The sequence below is a fragment of the Anomaloglossus baeobatrachus genome, chromosome 4 (assembly GCF_048569485.1).
Source record: "Anomaloglossus baeobatrachus isolate aAnoBae1 chromosome 4, aAnoBae1.hap1, whole genome shotgun sequence".
Taxonomy (NCBI): domain Eukaryota; kingdom Metazoa; phylum Chordata; class Amphibia; order Anura; family Aromobatidae; genus Anomaloglossus; species Anomaloglossus baeobatrachus.
The window spans coordinates 700,765,113-700,780,770 of record NC_134356.1 but is presented as its reverse complement, the minus strand read 5'-3'; positions in this window follow the sequence as shown (position 1 = coordinate 700,780,770).

Sequence of the window (15,658 nt, the reverse complement as noted above, 5' to 3'; positions counted from 1 at the left end):
GCCTCTGAACATGCCTGTAGTCCCAGCGAGGCAGGGGGCTATACTTTGTATGGCTCCCGTCATGTGTCAGAGCACTATTGCTGCGTCACACTGGTGGAGGATCGCCTCTGAACATGCCTGTAGTCCAGGCGAGGGCAGGGGGCTATACTTTGTATGGCTCCCGTCATGTGTCAGAACACTATTGCTGCGTCACACTGGTGGAGGATCGCCTCTGAACATGCCTGTAGTCCAGGCGAGGCAGGGGGCTATACTTTGTTATGGCTCCCGTCATGTGTCAGAGCACTATTGCTGCGTCACACTGGTGGAGGATCGCCTCTGGACATGCCTGTAGTCCAGGCGAGGCAGGGAGCTATACCTTGTATGGCTCCCGTCATGTGTCAGAGCACTATTGCTGCGTCACAACTGGTGGTGGATCGCCTCTGAACATGCCTGTAGTCCAGGCGAGGCAGGGAGCTATACTTTGTATGGCTCCCGTCATGTGTCAGAGCACTATTGCTGCGTCACACTGGTGGAGGATCGCCTCTGAACATGCCTGTAGGTCCAGGTCGAGGCAGGGGGCTATACTTTGTATGGCTCCCGTCATGTGTCAGAGCACTATTGCTGCGTCACACTGGTGGAGGATCGCCTCTGAACATGCCTGTAGTCCAGGCGAGGCAGGGGGCTATACTTTGTATGGCTCCCGTCATGTGTCAGAGCACTATTGCTGCGTCACACTGGTGGAGGATCGCCTCTGAACATGCCTGTAGTCCAGGCGAGCAGGAGCTATACTTTGTATGGCTCCCGTCATGTGTCAGAACACTATTGCTGCGTCAACACTGGTGGAGGATCGCCTCTGAACATGCCTGTAGTCCAGGTGAGGCAGGGGGCTATACTTTGTATGGCTCCCGTCATGTGTCAGAGCACTATTGCTGCGTCACACTGGTGGAGGATCGCCTCTGAACATGCCTGTAGTCCAGGCGAGGCAGGGGGGCTATACTTTGTATGGCTCCTGTCGTGTGTCAGAGCACTATTGCTGCTTCACACTGGTGGAGGATCGCCTCTGAACATGCCTGTAGTCCAGGCGAGGCAGGGGGCTATACTTTGTATGGCTCCCGTCATGTGTCAGAGCACTATTGCTGCGTCACACTGGTGGAGGATCTCCTCTGAACATGCCTGTAGTCCAGGCGAGGCAGGGAGCTATACTTTGTATGGCTCCCGTCATGTGTCAGAGCACTATTGCTGCGTCCACACTGGTGGAGGATCGCCTCTGAACATGCCTGTAGTCCAGGCGAGGCAGGGAGCTATACTTTGTATGGCTCCCGTCATGTGTCAGAGCACTATTGCTGCGTCACACTGGTGGAGGATCGCCTCTGAACATGCCTGTAGTCCAGGCGAGGCAGGGGAGCTATACTTTGTATGGCTCCCCGTCATGTGTCAGAGCACCTATTGCTGCGTCACACTGGTGGAGGATCGCCTCTGAACATGCCTGTAGTCCAGGCGAGGCAGGGAGCTATACTTTGTATGGCTCCTGTCATGTGTCAGAACACTATTGCTGCGTCACACTGTGTGGAGGATCGCCTCTGAACATGCCTGTAGTACAGGCGAGGCAGGGGGCTATCCTTTGTATGGCTCCCGTCATGTGTTCAGAGCTACTATCTGAACATGCCTGTAGTCCAGGCGAGGCAGGGGGCTATACTTTGTATGGCTCCCGTCATGTGTCAGAACACTATTGCTGCGTCACACTGGTGGAGGATCGCCTCTGAACATGCCTGTAGTCCAGGCGAGGCAGGGGGCTATCCTTTGTATGGCTCCCGTCATGTGTCAGAACACTATTGCTGCGTCACACTGGTGGAGGATCGCCTCTGAACATGCCTGTAGTCCAGGCGAGGCAGGGGGCTATACTTTGTATGGCTCCCGTCATGTGTCAGAACACTATTGCTGCGTCACACTGGTGGAGGATCGCCTCTGAACATGCCTGTAGTCCAGGCGAGGCAGGGGGCTATACTTTGTATGGCTCCTGTCATGTGTCAGAACACTATTGCAGCGTCACACTGGTGGAGGATCGCCTCTGAACATGCCTGTAGTCCAGGCGAGGCAGGGGGCTATACTTTGTATGGCTCCCGTCATGTGTCAGAGCACTATTGCTGCGTCACACTGGTGGAGGATCGCCTCTGAACATGCCTGTAGTCCAGGCGAGGCAGGGGGCTATACTTTGTATGGCTCCCATCATGTGTCAGAACACTATTGCTGCGTCACACTGGTGGAGGATCGCCTCTGAACATGCCTGTAGTCCAGGCGAGGCAGGGGGCTATACTTTGTATGGCTCCCGTCATGTGTCAGAACACTATTGCTGCGTCACACTGGTGGAGGATCGCCTCTGAACATGCCTGTAGTCCAGGCGAGGCAGGGAGCTATACTTTGTATGGCTCCCGTCATGTGTCAGAACACTATTGCTGCGTCACACTGGTGGAGGATCGCCTCTGAACATGCCTGTAGTCCAGGCGAGGCAGGGGGCTATACTTTGTATGGCTCCCGTCATGTGTCAGAACACTATTGCTGCGTCACACTGGAGGAGGATCGCCTCTGAACATGCCTGTAGTCCAGGCGAGGCAGGGGGCTATACTTTGTATGGCTCCCGTCATGTGTCAGAGCACTATTGCTGCGTCACACTGGTGGAGGATCGCCTCTGAACATGCCTGTAGTCCAGGCGAGGCAGGGGGCTATACTTTGTATGGCTCCCGTCATGTGTCAGAGCACTATTGCTGCGTCACACTGGTGGAGGATCGCCTCTGAACATGCCTGTAGTCCAGGCGAGGCAGGGGGCTATACTTTGTATGGCTCCCGTCATGTGTCAGAACACTATTGCTGCGTCACACTGGTGGAGGATCGCCTCTGAACATGCCTGTAGTCCAGGCGAGGCAGGGGGCTATACTTTGTATGGCTCCCGTCATGTGTCAGAGCACTATTGCTGCGTCACACTGGTGGAGGATCGCCTCTGAACATGCCTGTAGTCCAGGCGAGGCAGGGGGCTATACTTTGTATGGCTCCCGTCATGTGTCAGAACACTATTGCTGCGTCACACTGGTGGAGGATCGCCTCTGAACATGCCTGTAGTCCAGGCGAGGCAGGGGCTATACTTTGTATGGCTCCCGTCGTGTGTCAGAACACTATTGCTGCGTCACACTGGTGGAGGATCGCCTCTGAACATGCCTGTAGTCCAGGCGAGGCAGGGAGCTATACTTTGTATGGCTCCTGTCATGTGTCAGAACACTATTGCTGCGTCACACTGGTGGAGGATCGCCTCTGAACATGCCTGTAGTCCAGGCGAGGCAGGGGGCTATACTTTGTATGGCTCCCATCATGTGTCAGAGCACTATTGCTGCGTCACACTGGTGGAGGATCGCCTCTGAACATGCCTGTAGTCCAGGCGAGGCAGGGGGCTATACTTTGTATGGCTCCCGTCATGTGTCAGAGCACTATTGCTGCGTCACACTGGTGGAGGATCGCCTCTGAACATGCCTGTAGTCCAGGCGAGGCAGGGAGCTATACTTTGTATGGCTCCCGTCATGTGTCAGAACACTATTGCTGCGTCACACTGGTGGAGGATCGCCTCTGAACATGCCTGTAGTCCAGGCGAGGCAGGGGGCTATACTTTGTATGGCTCCCGTCATGTGTCAGAGCACTATTGCTGCGTCACACTGGTGGAGGATCGCCTCTGAACATGCCTGTAGTCCAGGCGAGGCAGGGAGCTATACTTTGTATGGCTCCCGTCATGTGTCAGAACACTATTGCTGCGTCACACTGGTGGAGGATCGCCTCTGAACATGCCTGTAGTCCAGGCGAGGCAGGGAGCTATACTTTGTATGGCTCCCGTCATGTGTCAGAGCACTATTGCTGCGTCACACTGGTGGAGGATCGCCTCTGAACATGCCTGTAGTCCAGGCGAGGCAGGGGGCTATACTTTGTATGGCTCCCGTCATGTGTCAGAGCACTATTGCTGCGTCACACTGGTGGAGGATCGCCTCTGAACATGCCTGTAGTCCAGGCGAGGCAGGGAGCTATACTTTGTATGGCTTCCGTCATGTGTCAGAGCACTATTGCTGCGTCACACTGGTGGAGCATCGCCTCTGAACATGCCTGTAGTCCAGGCGAGGCAGGGGGCTATACTTTGTATGGCTCCCGTCATGTGTCAGAGCACTATTGCTGCGTCACACTGGTGGAGGATCGCCTCTGAACATGCCTGTAGTCCAGGCGAGGCAGGGAGCTATACTTTGTATGGCTCCCGTCATGTGTCAGAACACTATTGCTGCGTCACACTGGTGGAGGATCGCCTCTGAACATGCCTGTAGTCCAGGCGAGGCAGGGAGCTATACTTTGTATGGCTTCCGTCATGTGTCAGAGCACTATTGCTGCGTCACACTGGTGGAGCATCGCCTCTGAACATGCCTGTAGTCCAGGCGAGGCAGGGGGCTATACTTTGTATGGCTCCCGTCATGTGTCAGAGCACTATTGCTGCGTCACACTGGTGGAGGATCGCCTCTGAACATGCCTGTAGTCCAGGCGAGGCAGGGAGCTATACTTTGTATGGCTCCCGTCATGTGTCAGAACACTATTGCTGCGTCACACTGGTGGAGGATCGCCTCTGAACATGCCTGTAGTCCAGGCGAGGCAGGGAGCTATACTTTGTATGGCTCCCGTCATGTGTCAGAACACTATTGCAGCGTCACACTGGTGGAGGATCGCCTCTGAACATGCCTGTAGTCCAGGCGAGGCAGGGGGCTATACTTTGTATGGCTCCCGGCATGTGTCAGAGCACTATTGCTGCGTCACACTGGTGGAGGATCGCCTCTGAACATGCCTGTAGTCCAGGCGAGGCAGGGGGCTATACTTTGTATGGCTCCCGTCATGTGTCAGAACACTATTGCTGCGTCACACTGGTGGAGGATCGCCTCTGAACATGCCTGTAGTCCAGGCGAGGCAGGGGGCTATACTTTGTATGGCTCCCGTCATGTGTCAGAGCACTATTGCTGCGTCACACTGGAGGAGGATCGCCTCTGGACATGCCTGTAGTCCAGGCGAGGCAGGGGGCTATACTTTGTATGGCTCCCGTCATGTGTCAGAACACTATTGCTGCGTCACACTGGTGGAGGATCGCCTCTGAACATGCCTGTAGTCCAGGCGAGGCAGGGAGCTATACTTTGTATGGCTCCCGTCATGTGTCAGAACACTATTGCTGCGTCACACTGGTGGAGGATCGCCTCTGAATATGCCTGTAGTCCAGGCGAGGCAGGGGGCTATACTTTGTATGGCTCCCGTCATGTGTCAGAACACTATTGCTGCGTCACACTGGTGGAGGATCGCCTCTGGACATGCCTGTAGTCCAGGCGAGGCAGGGGGCTATACTTTGTATGGCTCCCGTCATGTGTCAGAACACTATTGCTGCGTCACACTGGTGGAGGATCGCCTCTGAACATGCCTGTAGTCCAGGCGAGGCAGGGGGCTATACTTTGTATGGCTCCCGTCATGTGTCAGAGCACTATTGCTGCGTCACACTGGTGGAGGATCGCCTCTGGACATGCCTGTAGTCCAGGCGAGGCAGGGGGCTATACTTTGTATGGCTCCCGTCATGTGTCAGAGCACTATTGCTGCGTCACACTGGTGGAGGATCGCCTCTGAACATGCCTGTAGTCCAGGCGAGGCAGGGAGCTATACTTTGTATGGCTCCCGTCATGTGTCAGAACACTATTGCTGCGTCACACTGGTGGAGGATCGCCTCTGAACATGCCTGTAGTCCAGGCGAGGCAGGGGGCTATACTTTGTATGGCTCCCGTCATGTGTCAGAACACTATTGCTGCGTCACACTGGTGGAGGATCGCCTCTGAACATGCCTGTAGTCCAGGCGAGGCAGGGAGCTATACTTTGTATGGCTCCCGTCATGTGTCAGAACACTATTGCTGCGTCACACTGGTGGAGGATCGCCTCTGAACATGCCTGTAGTCCAGGCGAGGCAGGGAGCTATACTTTGTATGGCTCCCGTCATGTGTCAGAACACTATTGCTGCGTCACACTGGTGGAGGATCGCCTCTGAACATGCCTGTAGTCCAGGCGAGGCAGGGAGCTATACTTTGTATGGCTCCCGTCATGTGTCAGAACACTATTGCTGCGTCACACTGGTGGAGGATCGCCTCTGAACATGCCTGTAGTCCAGGCGAGGCAGGGAGCTATACTTTGTATGGCTCCCGTCGTGTGTCAGAGCACTATTGCTGCGTCACACTGGTGGAGGATCGCCTCTGAACATGCCTGTAGTCCAGGCGAGGCAGGGGGCTATACTTTGTATGGCTCCCGTCATGTGTCAGAGCACTATTGCTGCGTCACACTGGTGGAGGATCGCCTCTGAACATGCCTGTAGTCCAGGCGAGGCAGGGGGCTATACTTTGTATGGCTCCCGTCATGTGTCAGAACACTATTGCTGCGTCACACTGGTGGAGGATCGCCTCTGAACATGCCTGTAGTCCAGGCGAGGCAGGGGGCTATACTTTGTATGGCTCCCGTCATGTGTCAGAGCACTATTGCTGCGTCACACTGGTGGAGGATCGCCTCTGGACATGCCTGTAGTCCAGGCGAGGCAGGGAGCTATACCTTGTATGGCTCCCGTCATGTGTCAGAGCACTATTGCTGCGTCACACTGGTGGAGGATCGCCTCTGAACATGCCTGTAGTCCAGGCGAGGCAGGGAGCTATACTTTGTATGGCTCCCGTCATGTGTCAGAGCACTATTGCTGCGTCACACTGGTGGAGGATCGCCTCTGAACATGCCTGTAGTCCAGGCGAGGCAGGGGGCTATACTTTGTATGGCTCCCGTCATGTGTCAGAGCACTATTGCTGCGTCACACTGGTGGAGGATCGCCTCTGAACATGCCTGTAGTCCAGGCGAGGCAGGGGGCTATACTTTGTATGGCTCCCGTCATGTGTCAGAGCACTATTGCTGCGTCACACTGGTGGAGGATCGCCTCTGAACATGCCTGTAGTCCAGGCGAGGCAGGGAGCTATACTTTGTATGGCTCCCGTCATGTGTCAGAACACTATTGCTGCGTCACACTGGTGGAGGATCGCCTCTGAACATGCCTGTAGTCCAGGTGAGGCAGGGGGCTATACTTTGTATGGCTCCCGTCATGTGTCAGAGCACTATTGCTGCGTCACACTGGTGGAGGATCGCCTCTGAACATGCCTGTAGTCCAGGCGAGGCAGGGGGCTATACTTTGTATGGCTCCTGTCGTGTGTCAGAGCACTATTGCTGCGTCACACTGGTGGAGGATCGCCTCTGAACATGCCTGTAGTCCAGGCGAGGCAGGGGGCTATACTTTGTATGGCTCCCGTCATGTGTCAGAGCACTATTGCTGCGTCACACTGGTGGAGGATCTCCTCTGAACATGCCTGTAGTCCAGGCGAGGCAGGGAGCTATACTTTGTATGGCTCCCGTCATGTGTCAGAGCACTATTGCTGCGTCACACTGGTGGAGGATCGCCTCTGAACATGCCTGTAGTCCAGGCGAGGCAGGGAGCTATAGTTTGTATGGCTCCCGTCATGTGTCAGAACACTATTGCTGCGTCACACTGGTGGAGGATCGCCTCTGAACATGCCTGTAGTCCAGGCGAGGCAGGGGGCTATACTTTGTATGGCTCCCGTCATGTGTCAGAGCACTATTGCTGCGTCACACTGGTGGAGGATCGCCTCTGAACATGCCTGTAGTCCAGGCGAGGCAGGGGGCTATACTTTGTATGGCTCCCGTCATGTGTCAGAACACTATTGCTGCGTCACACTGGTGGAGGATCGCCTCTGAACATGCCTGTAGTCCAGGCGAGGCAGGAGGCTATACTTTGTATGGCTCCCGTCATGTGTCAGAACACTATTGCTGCGTCACACTGGTGGAGGATCGCCTCTGAACATGCCTGTAGTCCAGGCGAGGCAGGGGGCTATACTTTGTATGGCTCCCGTCATGTGTCAGAACACTATTGCTGCGTCACACTGGTGGAGGATCGCCTCTGAACATGCCTGTAGTCCAGGCGAGGCAGGGGGCTATACTTTGTATGGCTCCCGTCATGTGTCAGAGCACTATTGCAGCGTCACACTGGTGGAGGATCGCCTCTGAACATGCCTGTAGTCCAGGCGAGGCAGGGAGCTATACTTTGTATGGCTCCCGTCATGTGTCAGAGCACTATTGCTGCGTCACACTGGTGGAGGATCGCCTCTGAACATGCCTGTAGTCCAGGCGAGGCAGGGGGCTATACTTTGTATGGCTCCCGTCATGTGTCAGAACACTATTGCAGCGTCACACTGGTGGAGGATCGCCTCTGAACATGCCTGTAGTCCAGGCGAGGCAGGGGGCTATACTTTGTATGGCTCCCGTCATGTGTCAGAGCACTATTGCTGCGTCACACTGGTGGAGGATCGCCTCTGAACATGCCTGTAGTCCAGGCGAGGCAGGGGGCTATACTTTGTATGGCTCCCGTCATGTGTCAGAGCACTATTGCTGCGTCACACTGGTGGAGGATCGCCTCTGAACATGCCTGTAGTCCAGGCGAGGCAGGGGGCTATACTTTGTATGGCTCCCGTCATGTGTCAGAGCACTATTGCTGCGTCACACTGGTGGAGGATCGCCTCTGAACATGCCTGTAGTCCAGGCGAGGCAGGGAGCTATACTTTGTATGGCTCCCGTCATGTGTCAGAGCACTATTGCTGCGTCACACTGGTGGAGGATCGCCTCTGAACATGCCTGTAGTCCAGGCGAGGCAGGGGGCTATACTTTGTATGGCTCCCGTCATGTGTCAGAGCACTATTGCTGCGTCACACTGGTGGAGGATCGCCTCTGAACATGCCTGTAGTCCAGGCGAGGCAGGGGGCTATACTTTGTATGGCTCCCGTCATGTGTCAGAGCACTATTGCTGCGTCACACTGGTGGAGGATCGCCTCTGAACATGCCTGTAGTCCAGGCGAGGCAGGAGGCTATACTTTGTATGGCTCCCGTCATGTGTCAGAACACTATTGCTGCGTCACACTGGTGGAGGATCGCCTCTGAACATGCCTGTAGTCCAGGCGAGGCAGGGAGCTATACTTTGTATGGCTCCCGTCATGTGTCAGAACACTATTGCTGCGTCACACTGGTGGAGGATCGCCTCTGAACATGCCTGTAGTCCAGGCGAGGCAGGGAGCTATACTTTGTATGGCTCCCGTCATGTGTCAGAGCACTATTGCTGCGTCACACTGGTGGAGGATCGCCTCTGGACATGCCTGTAGTCCAGGCGAGGCAGGGAGCTATACTTTGTATGGCTCCCGTCATGTGTCAGAGCACTATTGCTGCGTCACACTGGTGGAGGATCGCCTCTGAACATGCCTGTAGTCCAGGCGAGGCAGGGGGCTATACTTTGTATGGCTCCCGTCATGTGTCAGAGCACTATTGCTGCGTCACACTGGTGGAGGATCGCCTCTGAACATGCCTGTAGTCCAGGCGAGGCAGGGGGCTATACTTTGTATGGCTCCCGTCATGTGTCAGAACACTATTGCTGCGTCACACTGGTGGAGGATCGCCTCTGAACATGCCTGTAGTCCAGGCGAGGCAGGGGGCTATACTTTGTATGGCTCCCGTCATGTGTCAGAGCACTATTGCTGCGTCACACTGGTGGAGGATCGCCTCTGAACATGCCTGTAGTCCAGGCGAGGCAGGGGGCTATACTTTGTATGGCTCCCGTCATGTGTCAGAACACTATTGCTGCGTCACACTGGTGGAGGATCGCCTCTGAACATGCCTGTAGTCCAGGCGAGGCAGGGAGCTATACTTTGTATGGCTCCCGTCATGTGTCAGAACACTATTGCTGCGTCACACTGGTGGAGGATCGCCTCTGAACATGCCTGTAGTCCAGGCGAGGCAGGGAGCTATACTTTGTATGGCTCCCGTCATGTGTCAGAGCACTATTGCTGCGTCACACTGGTGGAGGATCGCCTCTGGACATGCCTGTAGTCCAGGCGAGGCAGGGAGCTATACTTTGTATGGCTCCTGTCATGTGTCAGAACACTATTGCTGCGTCACACTGGTGGAGGATCGCCTCTGAACATGCCTGTAGTCCAGGCGAGGCAGGGGGCTATACTTTGTATGGCTCCCGTCATGTGTCAGAGCACTATTGCTGCGTCACACTGGTGGAGGATCGCCTCTGGACATGCCTGTAGTCCAGGCGAGGCAGGGAGCTATACTTTGTATGGCTCCCGTCATGTGTCAGAGCACTATTGCTGCGTCACACGCGGCAATGTGTTCAGATCGCCCGCTCCTCATCGCCAGGTTTCCCAGCAGTGCTAGGCAACCTCCGAATTCAGGAGATGAGCGGTGGCAGCGGGAAATTGCCCTGTCACACGAGGCGACACACTGGCGATGTCATTGTAACTTGACCATGCCTACTAAGTTGCAGCAACATCGCCAGTGATACCTCCCTGTCTGACGGGGTCTTTAGTATTGCACAGTTGATAATTGAATCATCTACACTGTGTGTGGCACTCAAGACCTGAAGTTTCCCATCTCTGAATTAAAGTAAGGGCCCTGTCACACATGTCAATGTGGTGGGCAACGTCGCTGATGACCGTGTGACCCCGCCCACCGCACCAACGTCACGGGTGAGATGTCATATGTGACGATCTCACCTGCGACTTCTCCTGCAATGTCGCTGTGTGATGCCATAGCATCACACCAGTGTCTCCAGGAGCTATAGTGCAGCTCCTGAAGTCGCTGGTGTGAAGGTGTCACATGCAGCGATGTCGCTAGATTGCAGTTGCGTGGTTTTCGGTCCGGACCGAAAACTTCGCGACTGCGACCAGCGATAAATTGTGGGGCGATTTTGCCGGGTCACAGGTGGCGATGCAATCACGATATCGCCACAGTAACATCGCTGTGGCGATATCGTGAGTCACATTAGGCTGCGGGGAAACCAGGAGAGGTAAGTACAGATTTATTTTTTAATGAGTACACGCTCGCCAGAGGATTATGGGGGAGGAGGGGGGTGCATTATAGTCTATGGCGAGTTGTGAGGCTGCATTATGCTATGTGGAAGGCTGTGAGGCTGCATTATACCATATGGAGGGCTGTGAGGCAGTATTATACTATATGGATGATAATGGGGGTGCATTATTATAATTGGATGACTATGGGGGACTATGGGATGCATTATAATATATAAATGACTATGAGGGTGCATTGTGATATATGGAGGAATATGGGGATGCGTTATAATAATTGGATGACTATGGGGACGCATTATAATATATAAATGACTATGAGGGTACATTGTGATATATGGAGGAATATGGGGATGCGTTATAATAATTGGATGACTATGGTGGTGGGAGGGGAACACCATATATACCAGGATAAGGGACATATATACACGGGGCCCATACATATGATCTGACCAACATGTGTGCGTGCGGAGTGTGACAGGTGGGGGAGTGCCCAGGTCTACATTTCACACTGTGGCTCACCAGACTCTAGTTACGCCACTGATAATTAGGAAGCGATACAAAAAAAAGTGTTTTATAGATGTGTGCAGATGTCAGATCTATTTACAGCTAAAAATACCAGGATTTGTAACAGAAATAGAAAAAAAGTCTTAACTGCGAGAATTGTGACACCAGAATGCCACAGACACATGCATATAGAGGCTAATGAATATGTTGTATGTAGTCACCAAACTAGTAAAAAAATATCAATTGTGGTCACAAAAAAAACACACACACACACACACACACACACACACACACACACACATGCACACACACAGCAGCTTCCACTAAACATTGAAGGAATGGAGACATGGCTTATTATCAATGATTTTCTCTTTTTTATGCCAGAAAGAAAACCTTACAGGGTTAAATGAACATGTCAGGGGTCATCTGTTCTGTGCACACACTAGACACTAAGTGCTGACTTCTATTACTAACTCTATACAATGATTGAAGCTGTATACACTTCTTTACATATGTTTGGTCTAAAATGCTATTACCCAACAACTGGTCAGGTCTTTACTGTAGTGGTCCTGAACCCTGACTATAATACCTAGAGAAGATGATCATTGTTATCAGCAAACAAGCTGAGCCCCTCTCCTCCTACACATTACCATATGTGCCAGTCGAGGTCAGAAAACGTAACCCTAGCCACATCATTCCCTGGTACTCAATTGTGCACACTGAACTAAGGAAGAACCACTATGTGTGTTTAGCTTTCAGCTCCTGCCCAGAGCTTGTGTTTACTTTACTCTTCTCCTTATCTCCTGCTTCCCCCTGAAGCAGAGAAAAAAAAAAAAAGCGGCTCTTTATGGCTCGTTCACTTTGATGATTCAGCTCATATCGTTCACTTCAAAGAGCCGGCTCAAAGAATCGGCTCGTTCGCGAACGACACATCACTAGTTCATATTTTCTTGCTTTTTTACTATTTCAGCAGGTTGTGCACATACCCGATGCCAAACCACAGATGTGGCCTCCACCTTGTCCTCACACATGGAGGCTGTCCTCCCTGTTACACTGGTGTGACCGGGCCTTTATAGGAGCCTATAAACTGCTTTGTTGCTTTTATGTCGGAGTTACGAGGTTGGGGAAGAGATATGAAATTTATGACCTTGTTATTTGTGTAAATTTACCTTTTCTGTGACCTCTCACCTCTCTATGGATCCTTCTGATTCTGCAGCTTCCTCCTCTAAGGGCGAGATACTGATATTTTACATCGGCATAGCTCTGACTAAACCGACAGGAAAAGTCCCAGCCTCCATTCTAGGTGCAGTCCCAGCCTCCATTCTGGGTGCAGTCCCAGCCTCCATTCTAGGTGCAGTCCCAGCCTCCATTCTAGGTGCAGTCCCAGCCTCCATTCTGGGTGCAGTCCAGCCTCCATTCTAGGTGCAGTCCCAGCCTCCATTCTAGGTGCAGTCCCAGCCTCCATTCTGGGTGCAGTCCCAGCCTCCATTCTAGGTGCAGTCCCAGCCTCCATTCTGGGTGCAGTCCCAGCCTCCATTCTAGGTGCAGTCCCAGCCTCCATTCTGGGTGCAGTCCCAGCCTCCATTCTGGGTGCAGTCCCAGCCTCCATGCTAGGTGCAGTCCCAGCCTCCATTCTGGGTGCAGTCCCAGCCTCCATTCTAGGTGCAGTCCCAGCCTCCATTCTAGGTGCAGTCCCAGCCTCCATTCTAGGTGCAGTCCCAGCCTCCATTCTGGGTGCAGTCCCAGCCTCCATTCTGGGTGCAGTCCCAGCCTCCATGCTAGGTGCAGTCCCAGCCTCCATTCTGGGTGCAGTCCCAGCCTCCATTCTAGGTGCAGTCCCAGCCTCCATTCTAGGTGCAGTCCCAGCCTCCATTCTAGGTGCAGTCCCAGCCTCCATTCTAGGTGCAGTCCCAGCCTCCATTCTGGGTGCAGTCCCAGCCTCCATGCTAGGTGCAGTCCCAGCCTCCATGCTAGGTGCAGTCCCAGCCTCCATTCTAGGTGCAGTCCCAGCCTCCATTCTGGGTGCAGTCCCAGCCTCCATTCTGGGTGCAGTCCCAGCCTCCATTCTAGGTGCAGTCCCATCCTCCATTCTAGGTGCAGTCCCAGCCTCCATTCTAGGTGCAGTCCCAGCCTCCATTCTAGGTGCAGTCCCAGCCTCCATTCTGGGTGCAGTCCCAGCCTCCATTCTAGGTGCAGTCCCAGCCTCCATTCTGGGTGCAGTCCCAGCCTCCATTCTGCGTGCAGTCCCAGCCTCCATTCTAGGTGCAGTCCCAACCTCCATTCTAGGTGCAGTCCCAGCCTCCATTCTAGGTGCAGTCCCAGCCTCCACTCTAGGTGCAGTCCCAGCCTCCATTCTGGGTGCAGTCCCAGCCTCCATTCTGCGTGCAGTCCCAGCCTCCATTCTAGGTGCAGTCCCAGCCTCCATTCTAGGTGCAGTCCCAGCCTCCATTCTAGGTGCAGTCCCAGCCTCCATTCTAGGTGCAGTCCCAGCCTCCATTCTAGGTGCAGTCCCAGCCTCCATTCTAGGTGCAGTCCCAGCCTCCATTCTGGGTGCAGTCCCAGCCTCCATGCTAGGTGCAGTCCCAGCCTCCATGCTAGGTGCAGTCCCAGCCTCCATTCTAGGTGCAGTCCCAGCCTCCATTCTGGGTGCAGTCCCAGCCTCCATTCTAGGTGCAGTACCATCCTCCATTCTAGGTGCAGTCCCAGCCTCCATTCTAGGTGCAGTCCCAGCCTCCATTCTAGGTGCAGTCCCAGCCTCCATTCTGGGTGCAGTCCCAGCCTCCATTCTAGGTGCAGTCCCAGCCTCCATTCTGGGTGCAGTCCCAGCCTCCATTCTGCGTGCAGTCCCAGCCTCCATTCTAGGTGCAGTCCCAGCCTCCATTCTAGGTGCAGTCCCAGCCTCCATTCTAGGTGCAGTCCCAGCCTCCATTCTGGGTGCAGTCCCAGCCTCCATGTTAGGTGCAGTCCCAGCCTCCATTCTAGGTGCAGTCCCAGCCTCCATTCTAGGTGCAGTCCCAGCCTCCATTCTGGGTGCAGTCCCAGCCTCCATTCTGGGTGCAGTCCCAGCCTCCATTCTAGGTGCAGTCCCATCCTCCATTCTAGGTGCAGTCCCAGCCTCCATTCTAGGTGCAGTCCCAGCCTCCATTCTAGGTGCAGTCCCAGCCTCCATTCTGGGTGCAGTCCCAGCCTCCATTCTGGGTGCAGTCCCAGCCTCCATTCTGGCTGCAGTCCCAGCCTCCATTCTGGCTGCAGTCCCAGCCTCCATTCTGGCTGAAGTCCCAACCTCCATTCTGAGTGCAGTCCCAGTCTCCATTCTGGGTGCAGTCCCAGCCTCCATTCTGCCTGCAGTCCCAGCCTCCATTCTGGGTGCAGTCCCAGCCTCCATTCTGGGTGCAGTCCCAGCCACCATTCTGGGTGCAGTCCCAGCCTCCATTCTGGCTGCAGTCCCAGCCTCCATTCTGGGAGCAGTCCCAGCCTCCATTCTGAGTGCAGTCCCAGCCTCCATTCTGAGTGCAGTCCCAGCCTCCATTCTGAGTGCAGTCCCAGCCTCCATTCTGGGTGCAGTCCCAGCCTCCATTTCTGGGTGCAGTCCCAGCCTCCATTCTAGGTGCAGTCCCAGCCTCCATTCTGGCTGCAGTCCCAACCTCCATTTTGGGTGCAGTCCCAGTCTCCATTCTCCACCACTGTGCCCAAGCCATATCCACCATTGTGCCCGAGCCATGTCCACCATTGTGCCCAGGCCATATCCACCATTGTGCCCAGGCCATATCCACCATTGTGCCCGAGCCATGTCCACCATTGTGCCCAGGCCATGTCCACCATTGTGCCCAGGCCATATCCACCATTGTGCCCGAGCCATGTCCACCATTGTGCCCAGGCCATGTCCACCATTGTGCCCAGGCCATGTCCACCATTGTGCCCGAGCCATGTCCATCATTATGCACAGGCCATGTCCATCATTGTGCCCAGGCCATGTCCATCATTGTGCCCAGGCCATGTCCATCATTGTGCCCAGACCATGTCCATCATTGTGCCCAGGCCATGTCCATCATTATGCACAGGCCATGTCCACCATTGTGCCCGAGCCATGTCCACCATTGTGCCCAGGCCATGTCCACCATTGTGCCCAGGCCATATCCACCATTGTGCCCGAGCCATGTCCACCATTGTGCCCA